General features: G+C 36.6%; 2 long non-coding RNA genes and 3 pseudogenes across 8 annotated transcripts; 4 read left to right on the top strand and 1 right to left on the bottom strand.

Annotated features, from left to right (window-relative positions):
- Positions 1–198: 198 nt before the first annotated feature.
- Positions 199–2,582, top strand: LOC133730970 (epidermis-specific secreted glycoprotein EP1-like; annotated as a pseudogene).
- Positions 2,583–7,757: 5,175 nt separating this feature from the next.
- On the bottom strand, positions 7,758–10,247 carry LOC133732167 (uncharacterized). 7 transcript variants are annotated; one of them, XR_009856969.1, is made up of 6 exons: positions 10,072–10,247; positions 9,731–9,862; positions 9,541–9,581; positions 9,191–9,221; positions 8,596–8,735; positions 7,758–8,018 (listed from the first exon to the last, which is right to left on the bottom strand). It is a non-coding gene; the product is annotated as an uncharacterized LOC133732167 (long non-coding RNA). The 7 variants fall into 7 exon arrangements; XR_009856964.1 differs by lacking the exon at positions 9,191–9,221 and adding an exon at positions 8,179–8,291; XR_009856968.1 differs by having other exon boundaries at positions 8,596–9,226.
- LOC133732168 (uncharacterized) lies at positions 8,300–8,735 on the top strand. Its single transcript, XR_009856970.1, has 2 exons — positions 8,300–8,424; positions 8,494–8,735. It is a non-coding gene; the product is annotated as an uncharacterized LOC133732168 (long non-coding RNA).
- A 3,083-nt stretch (positions 10,248–13,330) lies between the features above and the next one.
- LOC133733471 (EP1-like glycoprotein 3) lies at positions 13,331–14,853 on the top strand (annotated as a pseudogene).
- A 143-nt stretch (positions 14,854–14,996) lies between these two features.
- Positions 14,997–17,148, top strand: LOC133730969 (cyclin-D1-1-like; annotated as a pseudogene).
- Positions 17,149–17,458: the final 310 nt, after the last annotated feature.

Below are 17,458 nucleotides of genomic sequence, written 5' to 3'. Positions count from 1 at the left end.
GTAAAAATATTTAATTTTAGAGTGCATAGTAATAGTTTAGAAGTTTCTTTGAAAAAAAATTAAAAACTTTTCAGAAGTTTATATAAGCACTTTTATTTTAAAACTTTATGTATTTGTGTGTTAATTTGTAAAAATTAAGGGCCTTGTCCATTTGTGTAAGCGAGTTTCCCTGTCTTTCCTTGTTAGGTTGATTCCCCCATGACCTGCAGTATATTTGGGGAAGATAATACCCCCAAGTTGCCCCAAATGCAGATGCCTAAAGTGGAAAATATAATTGTGCTTCCAATATTTTGGTCTGGTGGCCGGTTGCACTTTGTATGAGTCTTATTGGCCTCGTGGTATTTTATACAAATTTCTTAATCATTATCAAAGTGAGGCGCCGGTGTAAATCGTGCGGTGCTTAATATAATGACGGATAATATTAATTACTTTATCATTAAATAAACTATCCATATCATTTCCATCCTGCCATCCTAGTCACCATTATGATCTAAATCCAACACATATCAATTAACAATTTGAAGATTCAGGTTTAATGACTATATTAGACCTCACGCATAGTTATAACCTAGTTATAAATAGAAGGTTTTCCTCAACTCTAGCTACAACATAAACCCTAGTCGCCATGGCATTGTTTGATCTGCCTATTCCTCTTCTCACTCTTTGTTCTCATTGCGCAAGCGTAAGTTCCTGCAACTGAAACTTTCAAGTTCAGTAGCGGCAAATTTGGCCCTTACATTGTAGAGTATGATGGAGACTATCAAATGCTTGGAATCTTAAATGTCCCTTTCCAACTTGGCTTCTACAACACCACCCCAAATGCCTTCACCCTCGCTCTTCATATGGGCTTGACCTGTTCGGAGTCACTCTTCCGTTGGGTTTGGTGAAAATGCCACCCTCACATTTGGGCCAAAGGGGAACCTTGTCTTGGCCCAGGCCGATGGCTGAGTGGCTTGGCAAACCGGCCAACTGTTTGGCTCCAAAACCAGTCTGGGTAGCAAACTGTCTCTTTTGAGTGCGCGAGCGTGCCAACACCTTGCGGTGTAGTCGTCGGGGTCTCCCTTGACCTGACTTCTTAACCAAATGCTATGGACGAGGATAATGACTTTTGCCTTTCGGAAAAGGACTTTTGCCTTACGGATAAGGACTTGTGGTGTAATCTCTTGTGTTCACCGAATCGATACTTAACGTTGTACGTTAAGCAAAGCAATCACTGGGAAGTAGGAGAAAGCACGGGTTTGCTCAAGAGTGACTTTAGCTTCGCTGGGTTGCGAGGGCATTACCTTTGCTTCGCTAATTTCAACTATGTTGAATGTAGGTTTGCTCCGGAGAGACTTTGATAATCTGTGCTATTAGTTGATTGAAGAGTTGTGTCTTGTTGTCCCTTGAAACCTGGTATTAATACTAGGGTTTCGGCTGTTCGTTGTCATAGAAGGATTATTGATTGAAGATTCCTAATTGATCTCTGCTACTCGAATCCTATAAGGGCTCGTTTTCTTTATGAACTTCGAAATGGGCGAAGCTATAACCCAAACTCAAGTAGGCTCATTTTTAGGTCACAGGTGTCGGCCCGCTGTGCTCAATTCTCTTAAAGGATATTACCAAAATTACTTTTGGGCTCAAACACCAACACTGCCAACAAAAGTGTGGTAGGCCTCAAGTTGCTTCCGACCGGAAACATGGTTATCTACAACTCGAAGGGAGATTTCATTTGGCAAAGCTTCGACTACCCAACGGATACTTTGTTGGTGGGTTAATCCTTGAAGGCTGGAAAGTAAGCAAGCTCGTTAGTCGGGCCTCGGGGAAGAAAACAAAGATGGGGTTTATAGCTTGGTATTGGATCCCAATTGATTATTTTTGTACTACAAGAGCAATAGTTCTCCTAAGCCATTACCCTACTATAGATTCTTTGACAAGAGTCTGGTTGATCAAGTGACATTAAATTGCGCCGCGCCTCCGAGCGGATGGAGGTTCATGCTTATTTTATATCGTTATATTACTCATTGGTCAATTCTTCAGCAGGTGGAGTCAATCTATCCAGACCCAAATACAATACCACCTTGTCATTCCTTAGGCTTGATATCGATGGCAATGTTAGGATTTACGCTTACGACGATAAGGTTGATTGGGGTGCATGGGAAATAACCTTCACTCTTTTCGATCAGGATCGTTACTGGAGGCAAAGTGAGTGCCAAATGCTGGAGAAATGTGGGAGCTTCGGCCTTTGTGAGGACAGCTAATGTGTTGCTTGACCATCATAGAAAGGACTATCGGGTTATAGCCAAACTTGTGCACTCGAGAATCTCACTTCTTGTGATGCAAAGAGCTTCCACTACTACAAAGTTGAAGGAGTTGATCATTTCTCGAGTCAGTACACTAGTGGATCGGCACAAAAGAGGTCGACTGTGGAAAGAAGTGTACTTTGGACCTGCAAGTGTTTGGGCTACTTTTACAATAGGGATACATCGAGGTGTTTGGTAGCTTACAACTTGAAAACCATGACCAAAGTTGCCAATTCTACTCATGTGGCTTACATATCAAGGCACCTAATCACTAGTAGTAAGTTTGTGTTTTATCAATAAAGAGCTCAAGTATAATCCTGATCTGTGATCTCGATTTCTTTTATTGCTGTGATTTTTAATTAGATCAATTAGGGAATGGTGTAATCCTCCTTGGCAATAATTAATCATTGTTTAAGTGAGCTGCTTGTGCTTGAAGAGATGGTCTTTTATTTGGTTTGACAATTTGTAAAAACATAAAACCATGATATTCTGAAGTATTAAAGTGTATATGTTTTTTGTGTTGTAGAGAATTGGAAAAATTGTATTGTATTGTATTCATCTCACCATGAGGTTTATATAGGGTTACATCATGTATACAAAAGGCAATACATAATAGCTATACTAATCAATCGCACATTACAAGTATGTCAATCGCATACATTAAGCAATACCTATTGCATGAATAGTCATTATCATTTACAACACTCCTCCTTGGATATTCCATGTCAATAGTGTTGCCTCTGCTATGCGCTTCTAAGTTGCCTCGTCAAAAACCTTGCCAAGTAATAAAAACCCTGTGGGAAAAAAACAACCTTGGTCTACGGAGAAAAAGAGCACAACGAGCGTGAATGTGGAGTAGTCGACATCCTTCAACACTCCCCCTTGTGCCGCTCAAACTCGGTGATGACGCTTTGATCGTTGCCTCACTAAAAACCTTGCCAGGTAACAAAAACCCTGTGGGACAAAAATAACCCTGGTCGAAGGGCAAAAAGAGCACAACACGTCCTTCACTCTTCGAGATCGAACATGTAGACATCATACCTCCCCCTGATGTCAAGGTCTCCCCCTGATTTCTACAATTATGGGAGTTCGGATAACTTTCTTAATCCGATGCTCTTCACATGTTTCTCAAATGTGGATTTAGGTAACGACTTGGTAAACAAGTCCGCTATATTATCCTCTGAACGGATTTGATTCACTTCAATATTTAGAAGTGTTTGTTGTTGCTGATTGTAAAAGAACTTAGGCGATATATGTTTGGTGTTGTCACCCTTGATGAAACCTAACTTCATTTGCTCAATACAAGCTGCATTATCTTTATAAATTCATGTAGGTTCATCTGTGGTAGACTTCAAACCACAAGTTCCTCGAATGTGTCTAACTACAGACCTTAGCCATATGCATTCTCGCACGCACTACAAGAGAAAACGAAAAATGTGACAAATAGAATTCCTCACAAAAAATCTAAATTCCTCGCTTAAAGTGATGAGCGAGGAAATCAAGTCGTCGCAAACTTTCCTTGCCTAAACCCCCTCACGGATTACTATATGCGAGGACTTTTGGTTTCCTCACAAATGAACAATTGCGAGGAATGCATATATTCCTCACAAATTAAGAATTGAGAGGAACGCATATTCCTCACAAATTAAGAATTGCGAGGAACACATATTCCTCTCGTATAAATATTTGTGAGGCTCTTGTATCCTCATAGTTAAGAATATGTTGTTCATTTCACAATTCTTTTTTTATTTTTTATATGTTGTTATTTTACTTGCTGGGAAGCCTTGAAGATAAACAACAAATAAATGTCATAATTAAAAAATCATCAATAACACTTTTGGACTTATATTAAATAAAGAATAATTATTACATACAGTTCCTCAACTACAAGCACAAAAGATCTTGGAAGATGTTTAGTTCCTTAATTACATATACAAAAGATACTCTAAGTAGAGGTCCATGAAAATCAAGGCATCAATTTAAAACCTCCATACCAAGACACCTGGGAAGTTATCTATGCCTTCAACATTATCAATCCTGGTGCAAAGCATGCCATTGTTTTTGCTAGTAAAATACACCCCTGTAATTTGTTAAAGATCATCCACTAAAAAGATTTTAATTTTGCTCGACTATTATTGGAAGCTTGTCACTCAAAGTCACTTGCATGACTGAAGATGAGTATCCAATGATATGCCTCTTCAACGAGCTTTGCCCTGAAATCTTTCATCCTCTTCTTCATTTTCTCCTACAGCAAAATGAAAAGAGATGACTACATAGCCGACAAACAAATCCAGAAAATTTATATCATAAGTTTAGTAATAATCTGACATTGATCAACCCACAACAAAAGTTATACCACCACCAAAAACCTATTAAAAAGTAGTACTTTATGGATGATATTAGGTTGAACAATAAATCCTATTTAGCATAAATGAAAGCAGCACAATGAAAGACCATAACTAGGGAAAAGCAGGATAACAATACTAGATCACCTATATGATCTAGTATATGGTATCTAAGAACAGAGGAAGTGAACAACCTTTTTGTAATGTCATTTCCACTTGTGACCAGGACTCAGAAAGAGATACGAGCAAAGCTATCCATATGAGATTTAAAATATTTCTATCTTTGCATAACATTTAAGACAGAGGGAGCCACTTACAAAACTACACATATGAAATTCGAAATATTTATACCTGAACTCTGACTTGTGAGCTGTCGAGGTGCTAACCTTTGATGGGGTAAGTCTCCTGGATGAGAAAGTCAAGATGGCTAAGGCACTGCTATGGGTTAAGGTGCTGGTGTTGGTTGAGGAGCTTGTATTGCATCTGAGCGTGGAGGCAATGTGAACTTATTTTTTTTTTCCCATTGAGGTTTTATCTGCACTCAAAAATCCCAAAATGTAAAATACAATAAAGATCATGACCAACCAAAATATCTGTTTTATATTTAACATAAGAAACGGAAAATTTTCAAGTTAGTTATGCATATAAACACCTAGAAATGGAACATTAGCTACATAACCAATAAAGCTTAATGACTCTAATGCATAGTAATGAGTCTTGCCACCAACATAATCACACAACTAGCAGTAGAATAGATATCATAAGCAACACAAAGGTATGCATGCCCTGCAAATCAAAAGTATAATCTGGACTTACTTGAAGCAATAGTAGACAGCCCATTTCTTTATCTCACAGAGAACAGCCTTTGTCTTCTCCACAGATGTAGAGCAATGTTCAGACCACACAATTTAATAATACATTGTAAACTCATAGTCTGCTGATCAATTCAGAAACATGATATGTTTTCTTTCTTTTCTTTTTATTCACCTACTTAACTCTTGTTTCCCTTGCAAGAGAACAAACAAAAGCTTCAACTTATAAAGCAGCTTTGTATCTGGTCTTAACATGTGCATGCCCTCTATATATATGCTCAGCCACATAACATTAAATCTAAGTAAATTTCTAGATGAATGAATAGAGCTATCTTGCACCAAACTACATAAAAGGAACATCCAATTGAAATAGCAAAGATAACATGACCATTGTATATAGATACCAGCCGTGGCATATTGATTTTGAAACATTTTAGAATAGATCACCATTCACGCTGGCACCTAACTCTCTAAGGACATTACAAGACATTTATAGTTCCAAAGTGTTGCAAAGAGTTACAAAGCAAGAAATAAATAAATAAATAAATGAGCAGAAACGCTAATACAAATTCAAACGAAAAATCAAACACTATAGCTGAGAAAAAATCAGCAAGAGGGAACCAATTAACTCAAGTTTCACCCATATATATATACACATATCAATGTATATATATATATTTTTAGGGAAACTTACCAATGTATATATATATATGCTCATATATACGTAATACCATCTAATCAGTCAAATGCCCAAACATAATTTTCATCGTTGAATTCATAAGCCAAAATCCAATTCAATCATCTAATTGAATAAAGAAAACCAAAACTATAAAACCCAAAAATAATTAATATTAAAGATTATACCTGAATGAGGAGTATGTCAATCGACAGCCCAAGGATACCACCTGCAAACACCTTAAAACCAAAGCCAAAGACAAAATTTAAACCATAAAAGAGAATTAGATCATGAAATAACAGAGCCATAACAAACATCAATAACAAAATTAAAGGAATGTGAGTGAAATCTGAGATAAATGGAAGATAAAAGACGTCTATTGCCCCCCAATAGACGACTATCAGCCATGTATTGCCCCTAATAGACGTCTATTGCTCCCCAATAGAACTTTCAGTCGCTGGAATGAGAACTAATCTCTCTAAATTTAGACAAATAAAACTTTAATTAAAGAAAAAAATGAGAAGATTACATCAATTCAAAACGTCTAATGCTCTCCAATAGACGTCTATTGCCCCTCATTGTGCAGCAAAACAATAAAATTGTTATACATGTAAGGCCGAATTATTCAAAACAAGGGTAAAGCCATGCATCCAGTTCTTGATCTTTTGTTAGACTCACAATAGTCTCAATACTCAAAATTAAGTAGTCTCATCATATTCAACCATGTCAAGGCAGTACGCTTTTTCCAAAAAAAAATTCAAGGCAATACACACACTCCCCCATTCTCTCTCTTTCTGAGCTTTTGAAAACCAAAAAACCATGTCAAACAGGGGCCCTCAAGCCTATACCAATCATTGCTACCCACAACTTTGTGACCAATTTCCCATTAATCACGAGATGCATACCTGCCATGACCTGATCCACTCGTTTGATATCACTACAACAGAAAACCTAATTTGCAAGGAATAAGTTTGTCGCTGAAAATCAAAATTTCCTCGCTGTAGTGCTTCTGCGAGGAAAATATTTTGGTCGTCAGTTCCTCGCAGTAGGGTGGTCAAGAAAAGTTTCCACGAGGAAAATACTATTTCCTCGCCAAGCTCTTTTCACGATGAAAATATTTTTTTCTCGCCAATATTCTTTAGCTACAATTTCTTTCCTCGCCTAAGCTCATACATTTTCCTCATTGAAAATTTTTGAGGGCTAGAAAATAGTCGTTAAATATATTTCTCGATAAAATAGATTTCATCGCTAAACAATTATTTCCTCGCTAATGATAAGTAATAATTTAGAAATTATAAATAATAAAAAATTTAAAATACACTTTTTGAGACAAACATAATTTCGTCGTTGTAGATAGCTTTGGGTGAGGAAGTTTTTCCTCGCTATAAGCTATCTTCAATGAGGAAATTTTATTTTCCTCGCACTATATATCCTTTTAGCGAGAAAACCATTTCTCCCTAAACGTACTCAATGACGAGGAACTTTACTTTTCTCATTGTAGGTTCTCTTGTCCATAACAAGAAAATTCATTTTTGTTGCACTTGTTTGGTTATGGAGAGGAATACATTATTAAATAAAGATGAGTGGACAAAAGAAATATATATATATATATATATATATATATATATATAAAGTAAAGTAATAACTCAAAGTATTCCCTTACAATAAGTACTAGTTCAAAGTAGTTAGATCAAATACTATATACTAATTCAAAAGAGTTTAGGGATTGTCTGTACTAAATCCAATATAGAAGTAACTAAATCACTTGGTTATTGGTGAACTAAATCATAGGCATCCTCCTGATTACTTCCCCAAATCTTGAAATCTTTTCTACTCTTGCACTTGGAACTCGTCATTAGAAATGGAATTTCTCTTTTAGAGGTTTAGTATAGGGCTTTGGCACCTGCAGAGCAAACCAATAGATTTAAAATCCATCAAAAATTAGTCTTACCCAAAATTAATTTAGCAGTCATTAATCAATCATATCCATATGAGTATGACCTTAAATAGTTTGCAGAATTGCATAACATCAATCCAATAAACCAGCTAGTATTGTAACATACTCTGTGAAACGTTGCTTCATATCATACGTTATGACCACTCAAATCTGGTGGTCAATTTCACACATGATATAAATAAGTTGTATCTAACAACATCCTAACCCAAAACTTTTCTCCTGTAATAGAAATTATGATGTTACTTGGAGTATTAATTAACTTTAACATATGGGATTCCTATAGGTAAAACAAGGACTCAAACTGTGATGTCACTGGAGTATTAATTAACTTTAACATGTGGCATTCTTATAGGTAAAACAAGAACTCAAACTGTGATGTCACTGGAGTATTAATTAACTTTAACATGTGGCATTCTTATAGGTAAAACAAGAACTCAAATTTAAGAAAGGAAAAGTGCATGTCAATGAATGGAAATCTTGGCTTAAACAGAAGAATAGTGCAACCAAACCTCCAATATCTTACCGAGTTCTCTTGATCCAGAAGTAATTTCAAGGCCATGTGCATGAAGCTGGCTCGCAATAGTACAGCCGAACCTCCAATATCTTACAGAGTTCTCTTGATCCAGAAGTAATTTGAATCATTTCAAGGCCCTGTGCATGAAGCTGGCTACCAATAGTACAGTCAATGAAATGTCAAAAGCCAGATATTGGGATATCCATACAGCAATCAATATGAGTAGACTGTCATCTTATGAGAATAACACTGTATATGTTCATTCCATCGAAAAAAAGAAAGAAAGAAAAAACACTGTATCTGTTCCTCATCCACAACCCACTACCAAATACTCTGTTTTCATAGAAGTACTAAGACATGCAGTGCAACAAAATTTTCTAGTACTCGGAACTATGACCTTTTAGTACTTCTTTACCCTATAATCCTTGTTAGAAGAAGTTTTAGACCCCCACAAATTACTCTGTGGAGTTAAAATAAAGAAATGAAAAGCATTCAAAAGTGGAATTGAGCTAATGTGTTACAATGTCCAGAGCTTGGAATTATGAAGAACCCTATCACAGAGAAAATCAATCCAAAAAGACACAATGATTCAAACAACACTTACAGTTAAAGACTGCAAATTTCATGCTCCGATCCTAATCTTGCAAAGTAAGCAAGCAAATATTACAAATTCAGTAGCAAAAGTTGGTACTAACTGAAAACCTGATGAAATATAACAAGGTTCATAGTCTATAACAAATACTGCATCTGTAAATTTGATAAATAACAAGGTTCAAATATAATTCACTTCATACACAATGCATACTTAGCAAATTCGAAGGTAGGCAACAAAGTTTCCATTGCTTAGGTATTGAAAAGGAGAAAAGAGACCCTCATGACATGTTAAAGGGGACAAGATATTATGCTAAAGGAAGATGACAACATAGTCAATATAAGAATGAGCATTGGACTCACCATAAATGAGGAAAATTGTCCTGCATTTCCCTGTGCACAATCTGTTTCATTCATGAAGAAGAAAACCACAGCCCGATTATCATTAGTCACTGAGAATTAACCCACCAAAATACGAGAAATCCCAAACCACACAAAAATCAGAAATCACAAAATGCAGGCACCAAATTAGAGAGTGAGAATGCGAATTGACCTAGTGGAAGTTGAGACCGCAACTTGAAATGTGGAATGGTAGCAAAGACCCAATTCGAACCCCATAATAAGAGAGCAATTGGTAGTGCAGCGACAGAAGATTGAATTGACCTGGTATCGACATCTCCTTGTCCTGGACTCATAAAATAATCAAAATATAGGTTGAGTTCAAATCGAATTGGGCATTCAATTAGAGAGCGTTTAATTAAAATTACCCCAAATTATATAAACTATGACATCTCACATTTGGATTTAGCATAAAATAAAAAATCGACCTTGATTAATCAAGCTCTACTAGAATGATATACAAGGAAGAAGAAAGATGAATCTAATGTTACTCACTGAGATGAGAGCTTCACAGATGGTAGATCAAAAGAGGAGCCTCAGAAACGGAGACGGAGCTTCATCAGACTATGAGAGGAGAACGGCAGAGATAGAAAAGAGCGATATCCTACTACCCTAGTATTTTATCTTCGTTTTTTCTTTTTTCTTTTTAAGCTTTGGATTAGCGCTTTCTTTTTTTCATTTTGCATATATAGTGTGTTCCACATGTGGTCCATCAAATTGAACAAGAAAGACATCCATTATTGAACGACAGTATCCATTGTATATACAAAATAGGTTGTATCATGAGTCATTGTCATATGATTGAGGTAAGAAATATAAACTCATGCCATGTATGATGCAGTGGTTCTTAAGTAGGAGAGATGTAGTAAAGGGAAACTCAATTGCAGAAAACCGGGAAGCGAAAACGAGTCATTCATACTAATGTTTACAAATGAACATATCAAATTAGTATCGTGAAGAACAATAGATTATCGCTAACTTGTTTAGTAACAATGAAATCATTCATACAATACCGCCTTACGATTTTAAAGAGGTCCATGATATTTGATCATACTTTTAAAGCAAAAATATGAATAATGCTTGTGTATATGAATTTTAATGATCATAAAATCAAATATGTCAATAGTGCATTCCACACTAAAAAAAGAAAAGAAAAAATGATTACGACAAATATAAACACCAAGCACATATCATTCATTGGTAATCTTATTTATACATTCATTTATTGCAAGTAAACGTATTTCTTCATCTCAAATCTTCTCATTTCTTTGCCGTTCAATTTGGAGGGTCTTACCCAATTTTCTGAACTAATAACGAGGAAAATAGTTATTTCCTGGCTAATTGCTTCTTTTGACAAGGAAATGGTTCATTTTTATTTTATTTTTTTAATTTTTTTTTTTTGAAATGGAAATGGTTCATTGTAGAAAATAGTTTTTTAGCGAAGAAACCATAGTTTTGTCGCCATTGGATTTGATAGAACATACTTAGTTTTCCGCTAAACTAATAAGGAGGAAAGTGTTATTTCCTCACTAAATGCTTCTTCTGGTGAGGAAATGGTTCCTCATAGAACACAAACTTTTAGCAAAGAAATCATAGTTTTGTCGCTGTTGAATTTGGCGGGGCTTACATAATTTTCTACCAAACTAATAACGAGGAAAGCGTTTTCCTCATTAATTGCTTCTTTTGGTGAGGAAATGATTCCTCGTAGAACATAGACTTTTAACGAGGAAACCATAGTTTTGTCACTAATGAATTTGACGGGTTTTACTCAATTATCCGCTAAACTAATAACGAGGAAAGTGTTATTTCCTCGCTAATTATTTCTTTTAACGAGGAAATGGTTCCTTGTAGAACATAGACTTTCAGCGAGAAAAACATAGTTTTGTCGCCAATGAATTTGGCGGGCCTTACTCAATTATCCGCTAAACTAATAACGAGGAAAGAGTTATTTCCTCGCTAATTGTTTCCTTTAACGAGGAAATGGTTTCTCGTAGAAAGTAAACTTTCAGCGAGGAAACCATAGTTTTGTCGCCATCAAATTTGGCGGGTCCTAAACAATTTGCCGCCAAACAAATAACGACGAAATCATTATTTCCTCGTTGAATGTTGTTTTTGCGATGAAAAAATTCGTCACTGAAGTCTCATATTTCCTCGCTAATAACATGACGATTTGAGAGACCAAATTGTGGTCACCTTTAGTGATGAACTGAAATATTCATCGTAGAAAGTGATATATAGGGAGGAAAATATGTTCCTCGTAAAAAACCTAATGGCATTTAGTGAGAAACTTAATTATTCCTCGTGAAATGTGACATTTACTGAGGAAAATAAATTCCTCGCCAAAAACTTGGTCGCTAAAGAGACTTTTTGTTGTAGTGTATGAACAATAACCATTTTACTCAATAATGTTTTTCATCTAAAAGTTAAGAATAACGATGCTGAATCAAAACAATGGAAACTCTGTAGCACTAAAAACCAGACCTTTCTCTACATAAATAGGAACCATCGGATCAAAATCTTTCAGAGAATCGCGATAAATTAGAGTTGCTTGCTCTCTCTCATTTCTCTGCGAGAAGCTCCACTGGTGCTACCTCGTCGAAGGCATCAACCACCTCCAGAGTAGACGCCGCACTCAAGCCCCTAACCTTCGCATTCTCCACGAGCTTTCCGGACAGTACAACCCAGATTTAGTGCTCGGTGTTCTCGTACGACTTGTTGCCGCCGTCGATGATGGCATTGCCGGGCTCCATGTAGGCGGACAAAGCAGCGATGGTCTGGTCGACCGGAGCTCTGGCCTTGACGAGAATAATGACGGATCAGAGAGAGAGAGAGAGAGAGAGAGAAGCGGAGGCAAAGATCGGGGAAGATAGAGGAGAGGAGAGAGAGGCATAAAATGTAATTCATTAATTAGGTTGAGGGTATAATAGTTATTTCGTTTTAAATTGGGTTAGTGGGAATAAAAATATGTTGTTGGGGTAAATGAGATAATTTTGACTCATTTTGGTGCTTTGGGTCAAGAACCCATTGTTTAACTCACACCAACATTCATTTCAAAAGGACAAGAGGCTACCAGCAACTCGGTAATTGTATACTCCTTAATTCCTCAATATCTACGTACGTAACATCAAGGAAAACGCTAAAGGAAAAACAAAATTTTCCAGGGTCGTATTGTGTACGATATAACATATTACTCAAGTCAATTAATACTAAATTATGATTCTCTAACTAAATATTGCGGAGTTAATCTCGGTAATATTAGATTGATCCAAACAAACCCGAAAACAGTTTAGAAATTTTAAGGATTTCCATTTGTTTTTGAGTTTAGAATTTGGTTTCGGATATTAATATTTAGAGCAAACAACGTTTTACAGTTTTACTGCCAGTTCTTTAGACTCAATAAAGTTAATTTTCCCTAATATATGACCAAACTTTGTATCTGTACACATGCATGTAGCAAATATATTAATATATGCCCTGCAGGCGTAGTGGGTAATGGGGAAGAGTAGTATGTTTAATGCTGTCGACCCATACACGTTATACAGATCGGCATTAATCTTAAAGAAGTTTTTTGACTGAAATAAATATAATATCAGTTCAGTAAAGACTTTCTATTATTGGGCAGCTGTGAAGGGTTGTGAAGGGTTTGATCAAATCTGGCGTCTAGATTAGTCGGTACGTAAATGTCAACACTAACATTATATTTAATAAGCCCATCCCACAGAATATCCAAATCCAAATCCACATCCATGTCCAAGTTAAGAAGAAATGATAGGGAGCATTCAGATCCTTTGATATCAGTATAAATAGAGGGTTATCTAAGCAGTAATCTACAGCTTAAACCAAGCTACAACATGTCTTCCCCTACATTTACAAAGCCATTGCTCTCCCTGTTTCTTTTCTCCATCTTTGCTTTCATTGCTCAAGCTCAAGTTCCTGCAAATGAAACTTTCACGCTTGTCAATGAGGGAGAATTCGGGCCTTATGTTGTCGAGTATTTCGGAGACTACCGTATGCTGCCTCAGGTCTTCAGCTCCCCTTTCCAGCTTGGTTTCTATAACACCACCCCTAATGCCTTTACTCTTGCTCTTCGTATGGGTTTGACGCGTTCGGAGTCACTCATGCGTTGGGTTTGGGAGGCCAACCGTGGAAACCCTGTTGGCGAAAACGCCACTTTCTCTTTGGGGACCGACGGGAACCTCGTCTTGGCCAATGCTGATGGCCGTGTGGCGTGGCAAACCAACACTAGCAACAAAGGTGTAGTAGGTTTCACATTGCTTCCCACCGGCAACATGGTCCTCTATGACGCAAAGGGTAACTTTGTTTGGCAGAGTTTTGACTCCCCTACCGACACTTTGTTGGTCGGTCAATCTCTACGAGCTAGCGGAGTAAGCAAGCTTGTGAGCCGGGCGTCGGAGAAAGAAAACAAAGATGGTCCTTACAGCCTGGTCTTGGAGCCAAAGGGATTGTTTTTGTACTACAAGAGCAGCATCTCCAAAAAGTCACTGCTCTACTCTCAATTCACTAACATTCAGCAGGGAACTTTGGACAATGTGACGTTGAACAGCGCTACTGATGATGGTTTTGTTTGGGACTTATCTTTATTGACCTCGGGTGGAAACAATCTCTATCTAGCTAGACCCAAATTCAATGGCACCTTGACATACCTCAGGCTAGGAATTGATGGAAACATCAAGCTTTACACTTACTACGGCCAGGTAGATTCATGGGAGCAGACCCTTCACTCTTTTCGACAGGGACTCAAACTTTGAAACCGAGTGCCAGTTGCCGGAGCGATGCGAGAGCTTGGGCGTTTGCGAGGACAACCAGTGCGTTGCTTGCCCAACATCTAACGGACTATCGGGTTGGAGCAAGACTTGTGCGTCGGAGAAGCTAACTTCATGCAAGGAAAACAGCTTTCACTACTACAAGGTTGAAGGTGTAGATCATTTCTTGAGCAAGTATAATAGAGGATCAGCTACAAAGGAGGTCGACTGTGGTAAGAAGTGTAGTTCCGACTGCAAGTGTCTGGGCTACTTTTACAACAGGGATACATCAAGGTGTTTGATAGCTTATGAGTTGAAGACCTTGACCAAAGTTGCAAATTCAACACATGTGGGTTTCATCAAGGCACCAAACCACTAGTATATATGCATGGACTGATGGACCTAGCCAGATTACTTATGATTGTTCTAGTTGGCATTGTCCCTGCCGTGATGTTAACCTTTTCTTTTTGTCATTGAATTGAACTCATAATGTCATAAAATAAATATATGTTTCAATTAATAATTCTTCGCATGGAGAATAATATTATTTGCTTAAAAGCATCTTAATCCGGATCTACTTTTAATTTTGTGGTACTCTTTAATTATATTGTTTTTTTTTGTCAAATTAACGTAAGTGATATAGGCCGATGCATAGAAATGGTTAGGTGTCTTGATGTAACCCGCATGAGTAGAGTTAGCAACTTTGGTCAAGGTCTTCAACGCATAAGCAATCCAACCTTTGATGCATGTGTCCTGGTTGTAGAAGCATCAAGCATCCCAAACACTTGGAGTCTAAACTGCACCTTCTTACCACAATCAACCTCCTTTGTAGCAGAAGCTGCAGAACCACCGGCCAGTGTACTTGCTCAATAAATAATCAACCCCTTCACGTTTGTACTAGTTGAAGCTATTTGCTTGAGAGTCTGCTTCACGAGTTAGCTTCAATTTGGAGTTTCATTTTCGACATGTAGTTGGAGTTTTATTTTCCGCTTGAAGCTACGATTTCTACAAATTATTATGGTTTCCTTTGTTGGTTATTGATTCACTCACTGGAGGTACGGTCTACTACGCATAGAGAAGGTAAAAAGCTCTCACGGTCTCACCTTAACCCTAATTCATTATTTTAGGGAGATTAATTATAGAGATTAATTCTTATGTTTCTTAAAGAAGGAAAAAAGAAAAAAGGATAAATTCTTATGAGACACTACACTTGATACTCATAATAATATACGATCACATGCATATTTACTGTGACGATCCAATGTAAATATGTGACTCTTTCCCGCGACGAACCCTATATTACATGCATCTACCATGAAATTGTTAATTGTCATGACTTAATTTATTGTCGCATTCTCAGATCAACACTCCCTTGTAAACCAACGAAAGAAAATAAACATAAAGAACATGCATTTGGATGCTAATTATATGTCACATAAAAATTGTCAGCTCAAAGAATTGCATGACTAGACTATATAGAGGTACGTTGATTCTATATATTTTTAAAGTAAGAGAATTTTGGGTCCTTATTAATTATGTTCGTTTTATTAAAATTTGAGCTTATAAGTTTGAACACTAAATTACAGTTCGTGCATGTGTATATTATGAACAATTCTTAGGTTCACCCCTAGGGTGAATAAGCTCATTCACTCTCTCTTGCAATTAACGTATAATAACTTTATAATTTTCTAATCCAACCATTCATGTTGTATAACGTAATATAAAGATTATCTCTGTAAAAAATCAATCAAATTGAAGACTTTTTAGTTATTCATTTCTATGAAATACATGGACGGTTCATCATAATAGTAGTAAGTGTTGTTAGAACCATCCATTTGTTTGATTCAATTAAATAATTAAATGATTTCCGATTCGATTGATTTTTTACAGAGATGATCTTTAAAGGATAATTTAAGATATAGACCGTTAGATTATAAATTTATTAAGTAAATTTATTAAGCTATAGACCGTTGGATTAATCGACAACGGGGTGAATATGCTCATTCACCCTAGGGGTGAACCTAAGAATTGTTCGTATATTATATAATGAGATATTGGTGAAATTAATAAGACATAATTCCATAAAATTCGTAATTTAGTGGAATGTGGAATTGCCCAGTGTTGGTGTGAAGATTGGTCTAGCCCAAGAATCATGTACATAACCCTAAACAGTCCAATAGATTTCAACCCATTTTCTGTTTCTGAGAATGAAGATAGATGCATACATTGAAAACTTAATTGGTTCAGAAATAGAGTTATTGCTTTGGATCCAAAGCTTTTGTACTCTTTAGTCATTTTTATACTACCTTCTCCTCGCATGGATTCTATAGCTTGGATTTTTCAATGCAATGGCAGAGTTTGATTTTCAGTTGCAAACATCATATTTATCTATCACATCCTATGATTGATTCTCTTTCAAAGCGATCCATTGATGATAGGAAACTGTGGGCTTTTAGATCTAACTAGAAAACTGGTCTTTCTAGCGCTAGACTATTATTAGTGGCATGTTTTTCCTTGGCAGCAGCTAAGATGGAAGAATCAAAGTACTATCTTTGTCAAAAAAAATTGGTCCAAGATATATTATGATTTTGATATCAATCACTCCTTTTGCTTATTTGCATAACTTCATCAATAATTATTGCTGTGAATGTGAATCCAGACCAAAAGGACTAGTCTCTAGTGCTATACAACTCATTGTGGCAATGACAAAGAGATTGATTTAACAGATAGTCAGTCATCTATTATTGCAGTAGCTGCAATATTAGCATTAATTGATGGTCAGTTAACTAGATTGACTTTTGGAGCTTAGGCCATCTCCAAATGATGGGTTCAAGTGTCATTTCATAAATTGTAGCCTTTTTTCTTAGAGCAGGTACCACATGGAGGAGTTGGTGGAATAATTCGTGACTCAAATAGCAAGTTCATTGCTGCTTTTGCACAACCGGTGCAACATGTTAATTCTGCTAAACATGTTGAACTGCTAGCTAGCTATTAGAACTGGTATTGACCTCGCCAAGCAGCTGCAACTGCACCAAGTAACAATTGAATCTGATTGCTTGCAAGCGGTTCAAGATATTGCCTATGCAGATTATCAATCTTTGGACTTTGGAAGTGTCATT

This window comes from Rosa rugosa, chromosome 2 (assembly GCF_958449725.1).
Source record: "Rosa rugosa chromosome 2, drRosRugo1.1, whole genome shotgun sequence".
Taxonomy (NCBI): Eukaryota; Viridiplantae; Streptophyta; class Magnoliopsida; order Rosales; family Rosaceae; genus Rosa; species Rosa rugosa.
The sequence above is the reverse complement of the archived record's forward strand: the minus strand, read 5'-3'. Positions and strand labels throughout refer to the sequence as shown.